A 13,933-nucleotide genomic window follows, 5' to 3' on the forward strand; every position below is an offset into this window, starting at 1 on the left:
TAGGTATCTTTTTATTCATAACAATCCATATGACAGTAGGAAATGAGGCAAAGTTTATTAGACCTGTTCATACTGCTGGGACAAAACAAGCAAACAGAAAAAATATGGGCAAGACCTTATTCAGGTAAAAGGAGAAGGAAGGAAAAGGAAGTGGTAAACTTCAGGCTACACAGGAACCATTGCCCTGAGTTGTGTTACTGAGATTAATATGGAAAAGCAATTTTACTTTAAATAAAGAAATTATAGCATGGACCATTGGGAAAATTGACAGGTTCTGGGAAATCTGCCATGTCTTGATCAGTTCTTCATTTGCTGTTTTCGCATGCTGCTCTTCAAGGGCAGTGTGTCTTTGTCTATGGTAATTTTTCTTCAATTAGTAAGCTTTATTAGGGAAAGGGGTTGCCTGAAGACTAGGAGGAAGTATAAACTGAGGAAAAATATTATTTTGTGATGTGAATCATAAAGCAGATGTTTGTAATCCAAGAGTATTTGACAGTCTTTTTTGTCTATACTACTATTTTGTTCTTGAAATTGCTTTAATGTTCACCATCTTACCATTTGCAAAACTTGAAAGCCCTCAAACACAAAAAAAACATAAAATAAACATCTACTGTTTATTAAGATGAGCAGAGCAGGACCAGGATTTTTTTGCCTAAAGAAATTTTTATTTGAGATTGCTGCTGAAAATTGCAGTTCATTAAATGACTTCCAGGAAGTATGTGAGCCACAACATCTATAGAATAAACAGCTCTGACCACAGCTAGTTACGGGAAAACAAACAGGTATCTTCCAGTAAAGTACGTACTTGAGGCATAAACCCTGGCAACAGGATTAAGGTGTGATATGCATGGCCTGAGAGTCTAGCCTTATCCCTTAATTGTCTCACACAAACAGATTAAATTGTTGATAACAAACAGAAAACATGCATTGCAGAGACCTTTGCCTCATACTCGCTTGGATGTGGTTGTTTTTGTGACATTAATATGAATAGACTGGTTCACTGTTTGTATCCCTGCCTAGAAGATGGTAGCTTTATCAAAACATATTTCCAGTTCTCAGAAGAGTGCTCAAAAATAGTAGAAGTGACAAACCAACAGCAGGAAGCAGACTCTATGATCATCAGTTACTCCAACCTATTTAATTACATTGGTTTCTAAAAAATTATAATGTGGGGAAGGGCTCACATTATAAGAAGAAATTATGCTTTTTTTTGTGGGTGTATTATATTTGTTAACATAAAACCTTACAATGCAAGGAACAGCATAGCGTCATGCAGCTCCCAGGGCAGACCAGAAGAGAAATCATGACTCTGGGAATCAGAATTTCTTTTAAAAGAAATTTTAGGAGTTCACATGCAGCCAGTGATTCCTCTTCATAGCTCAAATTCTCTGCAATGTTGATACCTCAGGATATTTTCCTTTGGCCATGCTGCTCAGTGATGAAAAGATTTCAGCATGGTCCTCAGCAGCTCTTCTCACTGTTTGCAACTTCCCAATATAAGAATAACTTGTGCAAAAAAGCAGAGAATCCTCAATCTCTTACTTCTTTGCCTTCAATGTGATGACAGCCTAGCAAGGTATTATCTAGAACTAAATGACCAGTTGTGCTGTGGGGTACACTCCTGCTCCAGGGAAGGGACATGGGATCCAGCTGTTTCTACCAGCTGTTATGCCAGAAAAATTTCCTGTAATTCATGCCTGAAAGACTGGAGCAAAGGTGTCATTTATAAAAAAGAATTCCTCTGGACTCTCCCTTGGCTTCCTGCCATTGAAGCAGAAGTTCCTGAAGAAAAGGAGATTATGGTGAGCAGACTGTATATTCTGTGGGTAGCGAACAAGATTCTGTTGTGTTCCAGCTGCCTGTTACTTTTCTACATAGTTTTTAGAGACAAATTACCAACTTACTATGTGCTTTGCAGAGTTATGATGAATAAGTACCTTTCCTTTATAGGTAAGGGAGATGACAACCATGTCTGAGTTCTGGAGGAAGAGGTGCTGTAAGGGAGCTTGTGTGGCTGTGTAGAATTGCTTTGGCAGAAAGAAATAGACAAGGAAAGGTCTTGCTTTTTTTCATGCTTACCACAGTACAGAACAGAGCAAATCTGGAGCCTGGAGGCACCTGGTGGAAAAATGCTGGTTTCCTAGCCTTTGGCTGAAAATCTTCCTTCTATGACATATACCTTTTATTCTGGCATTTGGTGGTTTTTCCCTTCTTTCCACAAAAGTGCTTCATCAATGGTGATTTTGAGTTCTTTTGCTCACCGTAAGGGTGAGCAGGCTTATGTAAGTCATAGAACCACAAGCCCGATTTTGTGCAGAGATACCTCCAGAAGGAGCCCCCTGATACTATGATGCTTTCTATGATGCCTGGCAAAAATATACTCAAAGCTATTTTTCTCTTCAGACTCTTCCTTCAGGTGGTATTTAATACAAGCCTAAATTACAAATTGCATTTTGCATACATAGCACAATAATTGAAGGGAATATGATGATTTATGTTTTGTTTTCACTAGCAAAAGCTACATAGAAGACAGTTTGAGTTTGGATTGTTTGGAGGGTGGCAAGAGTTTGAGGGTTCTTCTTCCCACCATACCCAGATACAGAAAATGTAGCCATCTGCAGACAAAACACTTTATCCTGTAGTGGAACCCAGCAGTTTGCCTCTTCAGACATTAGAGTAATGAAAGAGCTGGTAATGTTACTGATTGTTACCAGCACGTCCTACCCCCCACTCATGCTCGTGGGAGTCATAGAATCATAGGGTCGTGGAATGACTTGGGTCGGAAGGAACCTTAAAGATCATCTCATCCCAACCACCATGCCAGGGACACTTTTCACCAGAACAGGTTTCTCAGGGCCCCATCAAGCACCTTGAGCACTCTCAGGAGGGATGGGACATCCAGAACTTCAAGACAGCCTCTCCCAGTAAAGAATTTCTTTCTAACATCTAATCTAAAGCTACTGTCTTTTGGTTTGAAGCCATTCTCCCTTGTCCTGTCTCTACATGCTCTTGTCAAAAGTCCCTCTTCGTGTTTCTTGTAGGGTCCCATCAGGTGCTGGTAGGCTGAAATTAGGTCACCCTGCAGCCTCCTCTTTTCCAGGCTCAGCAATCCCAATTCCCTCAGCCTTTTCCTATAGGAGAGGTGCTCCATCCATCTCAACATCTTGGTCTATCAGGTCCATGTCCTTCCTGAGCTGGGACCCCAGAGCTGGATGCAGAGCTCCATGTGGAGCAGAATTCCCTCCCTCCCTGCTGCCCATGCTGCTTTAGATGCAGCCCAGGACACATTTGGCTTTCTGGGCTGTGAGTGCCCATGGCCAGGTCATGTCCAGCCTCTCATCCACCAGCACCCCCCAGTCCTTCTCACAAGGCTGCTCTTGATCCGTTCATCCCCAGCCTGTGTTGATATTGGGAGTGTCCTGACTCACATGCAGCACTTTCAATGTGGTCTTGTTAACCTCATGTGATTCCCACGGGCCCGCTTTTTGAACTTATCAAGGTCCCTCTGAGTGGCATCCTGACCTTCAGGTGTCCATTTTGAAAGCTCTTGTAGACTACCTGCTAAGCAAAAAGGGGACACAGGTCTCCCTCTTCCCATCCCTGCTTGGCAATAGACAGTTGTACATTTGATTTTCAGGGAACTGTGGAGTATTGGAGTGTACCAATATTACAGACGGGACTGCCTTGGTCTCTCTGGACCCAGCTGCTGACCAAATAGTGGCACCTGTGGTGTTTTCTGCCCAGAGTCGCTATTCAGTACCTGTGCTTGCAGCTGCGCACATGGGGACAAGTCCAGGCATGCCCTGAGCTCCAGTGCTTGATGACATAAATAGGGCAGGAGATCTTTCTCCTTTTTAATGAATGGAGAGTTTTTAATCCAGAGTTTTATTTCAATGGCACAGTCTCTGAATCTTGCAATAACTCCCTGAACTCTCTAGCAGAACTCTTCCACCAGAACCGTGACCGCATGGTCTGCTTGCCCTTTTACCTGGGCAGAGGGGCAGGGAAGGGGACCCGGGGAACACCAACCAGGTACAGGGGGAGGGGGTCTCAGCTGAGAGGGACACCTGGGTGGGCCAATGGCCCCCCAGGGGGTGGAGAGCATCCTTTGAACCTGCCAATTGCTCGACGTGCTCCTTGGAATTTCTGGGTTGATAGACAGTACCCAGCAGGAGTCAAGGGAAGGGAAAGGAAGGGCGATTGACAACCCACCTGGGGAAGGGGATTTCAGGGAGAACCCAGGGGAAACTGAGGCAAATTATGACATCACACCGCAACAGTGGAGAGCACAGGTAGAGTGGCTTGTACTGATCAGTAGCACCGCCCCTTCAGGCTACATCTTTCACTTTGCAGAGCAACCTGCTTGGCTGTGAATTCTCTGTGATCTGTCTACAGGTTGGAGCACTTCTGTCAATTCATCTTTGCTTGACTGGAGGGATACCTAGGGAACACCCAGCATTTCAGGGACACAGGAGCTTCAATAGTGCCTCTACTAGCTGGCTTGCTGTGATCTGATTGTTAGTAGCACTGTGCATGCTAGGTCAAGCAAAACTCAGCTTGCTGTAAGACCTTAGTGTTGTACCCTCTTTTCTTTGTGGTATGTGGTATCCAATCTTGCAATGTGTCATCTTTAACATTTTAGTTGCTCTGATGGGGAAAATCTGTTGTTTCTAGGGACTGTGCAGAGCAGTGATTTTGCAGGCAAGCTGAGCCTTGTCAAAAGTAGATTACAGATTAATTAAGTGGCACAGGAGACAGATGCTTGCCAGATCAGTGTTGTAGGCTGTAAAGTTTATTCTGATGCACTGTAAGAGCATGAACTGGGGATGTGCACATAGTGACCTCATTCTGTTCATATTAGAGGTAATGGGTGAAGCCATTTGAAAATCCCGGTGATGATAGTCTCAAAGTTTTCTTTAGCGGTTATACTGAGAGCTTGGTAGTGTGTCAAACTCACATCCTTCAACGAAAAGGAAAAGAAAAGAAAAGAAAAGAAAAGAAAAGAAAAGAAAAGAAAAGAAAAGAAAAGAAAAGAAAAGAAAAGAAAAAAGCTTGGATCATTTTGATAAGTTATAAATCCTGAGTAGCCCTTTGGGGAAAATCATTTGTCTCTGCCAAGAAACTTTTATGCCTGACAGTTGGAAAGTATACTGAATTTGTGTGTTCATCTATAGCATGGTTGAATACAGTTAGCACCTAATGACAAACACTATGTGCTCTTCCTTGAGCTTCCACTGTGCTTGTACCCACATAGTGAAATGTGACAGGAGACAAAGTTGAGATAAGTTCCTTTTGTTCCTTCCTGGAGGAACATGACACTACATCTGTGCAAGATACCTGTCAGAGATCTGAGACACAAAAATTCACAAAATGCATGTGTTCAATATGTCCAGACTCAGGATTTGGGAATCTATATAGTTTACGCAGAGTTCCTGTGCACAGTGCTTACATCTGTCTGTGAGACTGTTTCTGTCATAACATAACAAACCCAGGCAGGAATTAGTACCTCTTTCTCTTAGATTTGTGCAATTACAGAACAGAGGCACTGTATTTTCCACAAAGAGCTTGCAGTCTAAATAAACTTTCTTGTGTCTGGTGGTGGACTAGTTGGAAGCTCAGTCAAGATACAGTGGGTTGTGCTGTCTCTGCCATGGACTGAGAGATTAAGAGAGACCTCCAAACAAGCAGCAGTGATCATCAGGAGTGGTTAAGGATGGAGATGCTTCTCTTGTTAAATGATCTTACAAAAAGTGAATATTTTAATATTTTATATGGTTTCTGGAGCCAAATCCTGGTTTGCCAAGCTGTGAGCCAAAACTAAAATATCTTTCTGACCAGACTTTACTGAGGCTTCCAAGTCCTTTCTTCATTTGAACTATTTGGTCCCTTCCTGTTGGGGACTTGCAGCCAAATGTGGTGCTGACTTGAGCTGTGGGAAATGGATTTTGTATAGAACTCAGCAGCTACTGTCTCTGCAGGATGACTGGACCACTGACATTCAGGCCATGAAAAACTTCTCTTGAATTTCTTTATAGCCGGGGTAACTGATTACATATCACATAAGTGCTAATGCACAGAGAAGAGGCATTTGTCAACCCCTCTTCTGTATCAGGAAATAAATTCCCAGCACCCCTCCTAGACTCTCCTGCCATCCTTGAAAAAGTCTTGGGTATGTCTTTTCTTATTGGACCGTGGGTGTTGGCTTTACATGCTCTTCTGCAGATGCCTGCAAAGACAAGTGGTTCAGTTGTGTGCGGCACCACACCCAAGCCTGTAATTGTGTCCCATTTGGGCTCTGCAGTGGTCCAGTTTTTTAGGTAGCATCACAACCATTAAGGTGAAAACAGATTTGTGTGGAAGAGGTAAGTAGTTGAATAGAGGGCCAGTGGTTTTGTTTAAAAGGTTTAAAAATTTTAAACCTTTTAAACAAAACCACTTTCCCTCTATTCAACTACTTTATTAATTTTAGCTTGGTTTGAAACAAATAAAAATAGGAGGTTTGGTTTTCACCTTACTCTGGAAAATTCCTTCACAAGCTAGGTGGGGAGCTGCTGGCCCTTCACCTCCCTCTTTTTTCCTTTACTTCTAGGTAAAAATACACTATACTCACTCTATCAATGCAATACTGAATCTCTGACCACCTTTGCCAGTAACATATTCAGAAGTTACATGTTTCTGTTCATAAAGGGCAGAGTTAGTTCTGCTAGGGCAAAGGCAGCATCACCTCAGAAACCATGGAACAGTCTGGTCAGCAAGGGCAAAACCCATTAATCATAATTTATAGAACAAGACAGCTTTTTACTTCCAGATTTATTATGGAGTGAGTATAGAGAATGGTTGTTGATATAGTTTAGCGCAAGCATGGAGCAAATACTCTGTTGAATTCTCACAATACACTGTGGCATGAGAGGCAGGTGCTTCAATTTAAGTGGTGTATTGCAACACTTTTGGCCAATGTACTTAAGCATCTTTCACCTTTTGAACACTTTTCTTAAGATCTTTCCATATAAAAGGTCAGAGATCTTACTTCTGGATACTTTCCATGTAGAAGAGAGTCTACAGGGCACGGTGGTGGTGTACACTCCTTGGAACCTGCTGCTCTGCTGCAAGCTGTCATGGCTTCTGTCATGGTTTGAATGGTGCAGCTAGCTTGGAAATTGAGACCTTTGTTTTTTCTACAAGCTCCTGCAGGAAATCAGAGTTTTCAAACCATAACAGCTTGCTGTATTTTTCACCTTAATCCAGTTGCTGAGTAAAGAGAAATATACCTTTCACACAGACCTGAATTAAATATGATCCTTCAACAGGGGCACCTACAGGGATGTGCACAGCAACATGTTGAAGACTGCAGCAGATGATGACTATTCACTGACTTCATGTTGTCTGAATCCATGGAGGTGACTAAGCTACCCATTTTAAAAAGACAAAGCTTTAAGGAAGTGTGCTAAGTCTTCTGAGGCAGCCTCAGAGAAGGATCTGCCCTTCCTTAAGGAAGAAGGATCTGACCTTCCTTAAGGATGTTCATGTGTGCAAAATTATGTGTTCTACTATGTCCAGATAGAGTGATGGTAGAAGGAAGAAGGAATATGACTTTTGAGAAGGATGTGCCTGCATCCTCTACCTCCTCTAGCTTAATAGAAGGAATTGCAGAGATGTATTTTCAAGTTAACGGTAGAACAAAACTGACAGAAATGTTCCATGGAAGAAGGAGAAGGAATGGTTTCAAAATCTATTGTTGTGGAATAGTAAGGCCTCCTTTATGCAGAGGTCTGCAGAACGCCCAGATAAAGACAGGAGTTGCAGGGGAGTAGTTAAACAGGACCTGTATGACATCTTGTAGATGTCATTCAGTAGAAGAGGCCACATTACTCTGACTGGATGAGGGAGGCAGGAAGAGGCAGGAATCAGCCCTGAAGCTTCTTCTGTTAGATGCATGGTTTGGTTTTGGTTTTTTTAGTACACTCATTGCTGTTTAATAAGCTGTTCAAATCGTTTACTGTTAGTGTGTGTCAGATAAGTGTGAAATTCCTTTAAACTATACAGGCTTTGCTGTTTCGATCTCTGCAAACCATGAGCACCTGGGCAGACAAAGCTGCACAAACTACACAGCAGGGCATATGGGTCACTGAGATGACCTTGGAGCTGTGAATTCCCAGATACACTTCACAGCAGGGATGCAAATCACAGAAAAATGCAGGCAGTTTTCTGAAGGGGACAAACCTTTGATGACACAGCAAAAATTTGCCATCTCTCAAAAAACTGCTGTCTCATCATCAGTCTCATGGATTCTGAATCAATCTCACCCAATCTCATGGATTTGGGTTCTGGACCCAAGCATCAAGGTGGTGAGATCCAGGCTGTGTTTTTCTGTTACTCTGCCCAGGGTCTCCCCAATCAGTATAGCAGACTGACACTGTGCGCTCCTCTGTATCCTGCCAGTGGCCTGCAGTCATGAGCATCCTATCTTGAGGATCGCCAGTTAGTCTGCTCCTGGAGAGCAGTCAGGCACTTGTCACAGGTTTTGTGTTCTTACCAGTTCCTCCTTACTTGATGTGACCAGATGGTGATGAAAAGCTGCATTGGGGCTCTCTTTGTATTGCCAGGATCAGGTTGGTCTTTGCCTTTGATGGTGAAGGGAGAAGGCCAGCAGATGAATTTCTTAGGCAATAAGTAGTGTAATGTCCCAGCTGTTCCTGTTCACACAGAGAACATTGGGATGCCTGACCAAAGGGAATGACATAGCAGTAATTCCTCCTGCATACTGTTAAGGTTCAGTGTTGAGTCATGTGATCTTACACCTGTCAGATTAAATAAGCTTTCCAGAAGTAAGCTGGCTGGAAGTGTAGCCCGTTCTTTTATGTGTTACAAAGGCAAGATGCCAAGGTCGAGGCTGGTTAGGATTTTTAGCATACCTGGATCACAGCATGCTTTTCTACCAAGCACATGGTTGTATCTACTCTCTTAGTCATGATCAATTTCTTCATTTATGGTCAGCGGTGTCTCTGTGTTCCCTGTTAGAGTAATGTGACTCCCCTGACTGACTGGTGAGGAGGCAGAAATGGCATGTCCAAGAGCTCCACTGTTCTCTGTGACAGCCACGGAGTTACCCCCTAAGTGAAGAGGAGTATTCATGCCCTCTCAGACCTGTGGGGGTCTTCACAAGGTGCATATGTGTAAGATCTCCAGAGCTGGTCAAAAAGCAAGAGGAACCCAACCCTCTATAGCTGCATCAGGAAGAAAGGAAAACATCACCAGTTTGGAAGGGCACTGGCAGATAGAAGGTGGCAAGTCTCAGACTTTGAATTGCATCATGCTGTGCTCATAAGGGAGGTTCTCTTCCTTTTTCCTTTATCCGTAAAACCAGGCATGAATGTGGAATTACATTCTTCCTGAATGTGGAAGTTAGGACTCAAAACAGTTGTGACACCAACAACTGCCACATATGTTGGCAGATGTCTGAGATCAGACAATATAAGTATCCTTAGCTAATGGCCTAGATTGGACAAAAGCTTAAAGAAAGGGGTTTGAGCTAATTTGTCTCACAAATGAGAAGTGCTTTTCAGCAGCAGAGGATCCCTGCACAGTACAATTGCCAAGCATAGCCCTGTGACATGAGGAGATCGGGTGGGATGCCACATAGGTCAGTGCCGAAAGCCTCGGGGCCAGCAGGCAAGCTGCCACACGCAAGGCAAAGAGAGGAAGAATATTTTGATTTGAGGCACTGAGACTCTGAAACAATTTGCTAATCCAGCCAGAATGTAAGGACTAAAACACAAAGCCCAGCTCTGTGTATTAATTCCTTCATTTGGGTCTTTTCTGCCAGTGCTTTGAAAATAACAAGCAAAAAGCTGGATATGATTCAAGTACCAGAATTAGCACTGGTAGCCCTGTGGATCCTGGCCATTGCTCTGTGCTAACCAGCCAGACCAGTTTGTTCCCTTTCCACTGCAGAAAATCCAATTTCCTCTTCCCACTTCATATGCTATGTCTTGGGGAAATTTTATATTTCTTGAGGTGAACATGCCTCTCATATCCACAATTAAAATGTATAAAGAGGGAAAACAAATTCTGCTGAAATCCCAGTCTTGGTAATTCTAATCTAAGTTCTTACCAAGTGAAAAATAATGCTTGGGCATCATCACCAGACATTTGCTTATGGGGAAACTAGTATAAGCAATCATAGCTTCTGCTTGGATGCCTTAAAATCTTTGTGATTTATTTTCCATTTCTAGATAAACCTTGTATGGGTATTTCTCTGCAGATTCAGCTGTGATCAGAGGTGTTTCCACCTTTACTGTGAGGCTTTACAACGGCCTCATTGGCAGTATAAAGAGGTATTTAAGGAGTGTATGGAGCATGAGGGTAAACAAGAGACTTTTATTTGAAGCTGTGGAAATGTGATTAAATTATGCCCACAGACCAAATCCTGGCTTTCTTCTTTTGTGACAGTGAAAGACATTGAATGGCATGGATTTAAACCAAAGCCAGTTAGTAACAACATGAGAGTAGAGAAAGTTAATGAAGTGATTTTCTACAAATAGTCTACTCAGGCTAAAGAAACTCCCTATTGTATTTAAGAAAAGTACAGAGAAAAAATACTTGATGAAAAAATAGCTTAGATGAGAATTTTGCTCATTGTCTAGAGGAAATAGAAGCTTCAGAATTTCTTCTGTGTGACATAATCTTGAAAATTCACCTTCTTTTTAGGAAGAAAGGCAATTTACTAGATGAAGACAGAATTTTTCATCTACCTCAGACTGCAGTTGAAGAAGGTCAGTGCTAGAAAGCTATATGTATCATCTTGGAGATTAGCTGAATTGGGCACTAGGTAATGAAGTGTAGTTACCTGTCATTTATAACTTCTATTAAGGATTATCCAGAATAATGGATAAATCATTTCATGATTTATACTAACAGGTTCTATACAGTTTTTTGAGCATTTTCCAGAAATAGTTGGTATTGCAGAGAAGGTTACTTCTGTACTTGGGTGACCCTGAGACAGTTTTCAGGGTTAGTGTAAAAACTTTAAAGTTCTGGAAGACATTCTGATGTGGAATTAATAGAGGGTAGAATCTGACATTTATATGGAAACTGTTTGCTTCTTTGTCACATCTCACAGAAAATATCCTCAGACCCCAATGACCCTGGTCACCTCTCAGCAGCCATCAAAGAGCCTGACACGATCAAATTGTAAATGCATGGGAAAGTGAGACTTCTTTTTTCTATCAGCAACTGAAGGGAAGCAGCATCTGTGGGTGTCAGCTCATGTTCACTTCAGAAATGGGAGGAAAGAAGGGAAGTTCTCTAAAACTTTTCATACTTCAAGGACTCATTATGGTGGTGGCCTAGTCAAAAATGCCCATGGATTGCATTAGACCTAAAGCTGCTTCCATTGACCCAGTAGCATTCCGTGAAAGGAAGATTTGCATATAATACCTGAGTTGCATGGAAATAGGTATTACTGCTCCATCAAAGTGGGGATTTCCCAATGGGATACCACAGGAACCATGTTTTGTCCTCAAATAATTTTACTTCACCATCTCAGTGAGTCATTTTCCATTACGCCCCCTTTCCAAATTGCTACTGAGGGAATTTTTGAAAAGGAAATTTCTTCCCGTGTTCATCAGTTTTTGGTAAGGGCTATTGTTCTGGGAGCAGTGCCATCCTTTTATTTGTTGTTTGAGATGCATGGTGATTTTAATTAAGCAGTAATTGTCTGTGTGCATCATGGTGGTTGCCTTCAGTGACCAGAAAGCTATAATTACAAGCACGAAGAGCAGCTGAAATTTTTGCTGCAGCCATTTAGAGATTTGTGGGAATTGCTGTCTTCACCAAAGATGATCCCTCCTCCTCCTGGACAGTATTGACTTGGGTAGTTTCAGCTATGACACTGGCAGTGGGTTTGTGGCAGTCAGGAAATGTTCATAATTCAGAAGCCCTGAGCTGCAGTTAGTGTTACAGGGTTACAAACACCTCCTCTGATATCCCAAACAGACTGGTTGACTATTTCAGGTCTCCTGCTCAAACACTGTGTTGAGGGCATTTCACACATGTGGAAGCAGAGCTATTCTATTTGCTTTAGCAGGTCAGCACAGGAGAGCCCCATCCTTTGATATAGTGCAAGAGCAATCTTAGATGAAACAGATCAAATGAATTTTACAAGAACTGTTACTCTGCATGCAGGTGACAAAAATCATCAATAAAGGGGGCTGCAGACCAGAAATATTTGTTCCTTTACTGGGAGTGCATTTAGGTTGGTTGCTCAAACCACCCTTGCCTTGAGCATAAGCAAGTAACTTCCTGACCCTCACTAGCAGGGAAAAGAGATGCAAAGAAGTTTCAGTGAAAGCACGTATATTCCTACCTGACAACATGTTATTTCTTGACCTTGAGGGTCACCTTATTGCAAGTAATTCTGCCTTACCTTTAGCAGGGACCTGTTCAATATATGAAAACCAAAGCATTTCCATAACTTCCAGGCTCTTTTAATTACTCCATTATCTGGTCCAACTCAGTCATTTAAGTTTATTCTGTTTCCAAAACAAACATGCCAAGTCATTTCGTGCATGCTCTGGCAAACTGTCTGGGTAATGGGAATCAACCCTTGTGACAATAATCTCCATTTTATACCAGTTTTACAAGAGAGGAGATCGAGGTCATAGCTGATCATGAATGGTTCATCTTGTCTCCAGTCTCAGCTTTGCTTCCTGCTGTGTATACAACTGTGGAAAGAGCAGGCATGAGGAAGAGAGCTAAACCCAGCCCTTACCTTTTAGGTGGATTTCACTTGCTCCCCTCAGGCATTTATCTGCTGCACCTGTGCAATTGGGAATTCCTGTTGTTTTTTCCTCGATAACCCATCTGCTTCTTGCTTGGAGTAATGGAAATGCACACAGCTTTATCTTAAAATATGTGGGTATGTGGAAGATAATGAAAATCATTGCAGCAGCAGGCTGAACTCCTGCTATCCCTGCATCCCATCTAGAACATTCCAACATGCAACTTACTTCAATTAGGTATCAAGGAGGTCCAGTAAGGTGGGCTACCAAGGTCTTAGACACCTAGGACACTTGAAATAATGATTCTGTGTTTTCGTAAATAAGCCTTCTGCACAGGAGAACTGTGAGTGAAGAAGATTGTCAGTCTCTTAGATGCTACATAGAAGCAGAGAGTGCAGTTCTCTTAAGTTCAGAAGCTATATTCCAGTATACATGTGCAGGGAAGTTGTCCCTCACTCATGTTTCAAGTGAAATAAAGCTTAGGAAGGTGGCCATGGGATTTCAGGGAATTGGGGCAGAGAGGGTCTTGCAGGAAAATGCCTAGGGGAGTAAAGCCAGCAGCTTACATTTATGTCTTGTTGATGGTGTAATTGCAGAGAAAAAATGGATCTCAAGACAAGCATAGGCTTGATTCTGCTTGGAGCATGGTAGGAGAGAAGCTGCAGGAAGAGTAATTTCCCATAATTGGAAACAATATATATTTTTCCCAGTGCTCAAAACAGGAGACCAGACAAGCTCCCAGCTTACAATTACAGAGTCTGCATGGCTACCCAGAACAAGAGGATTTTCACCAAGAATAGTCATGCAAGGAAATTGGCACCAAGTAATGAAAGTGGGCATTGATGATCCAAAAGGAGCAGGCATCTTGCCACCATCCTTTGAGGTGTGTTTATTCTGATGTAAGAGTGTCTCTGCTTCAGTTCTGCATCCTGCCTGTTCTGGTGCTCTGATTTGTGCTGTCTGCTGTTCACAACAGCAGGTAACATTCAGAACTGGAGTCTGCAAAGTGCTGCCAATACTGGGCTGTATCATTGCAACTGCTAGGAATGGCTGGTCTCAGGAGAGTTTCCTGCTTTCAGACACAAGAGGAAAATAAATAGGTGACCTGACATGAATAAAGAAGGAAGTTGCAGGGGAGGGAAACAGAAGAGAAA

Source organism: Onychostruthus taczanowskii, unplaced genomic scaffold, assembly GCF_017590055.1.
Source record: "Onychostruthus taczanowskii isolate IOZ18803 unplaced genomic scaffold, ASM1759005v1 scaffold196, whole genome shotgun sequence".
Lineage (NCBI taxonomy): Eukaryota > Metazoa > Chordata > Aves > Passeriformes > Passeridae > Onychostruthus > Onychostruthus taczanowskii.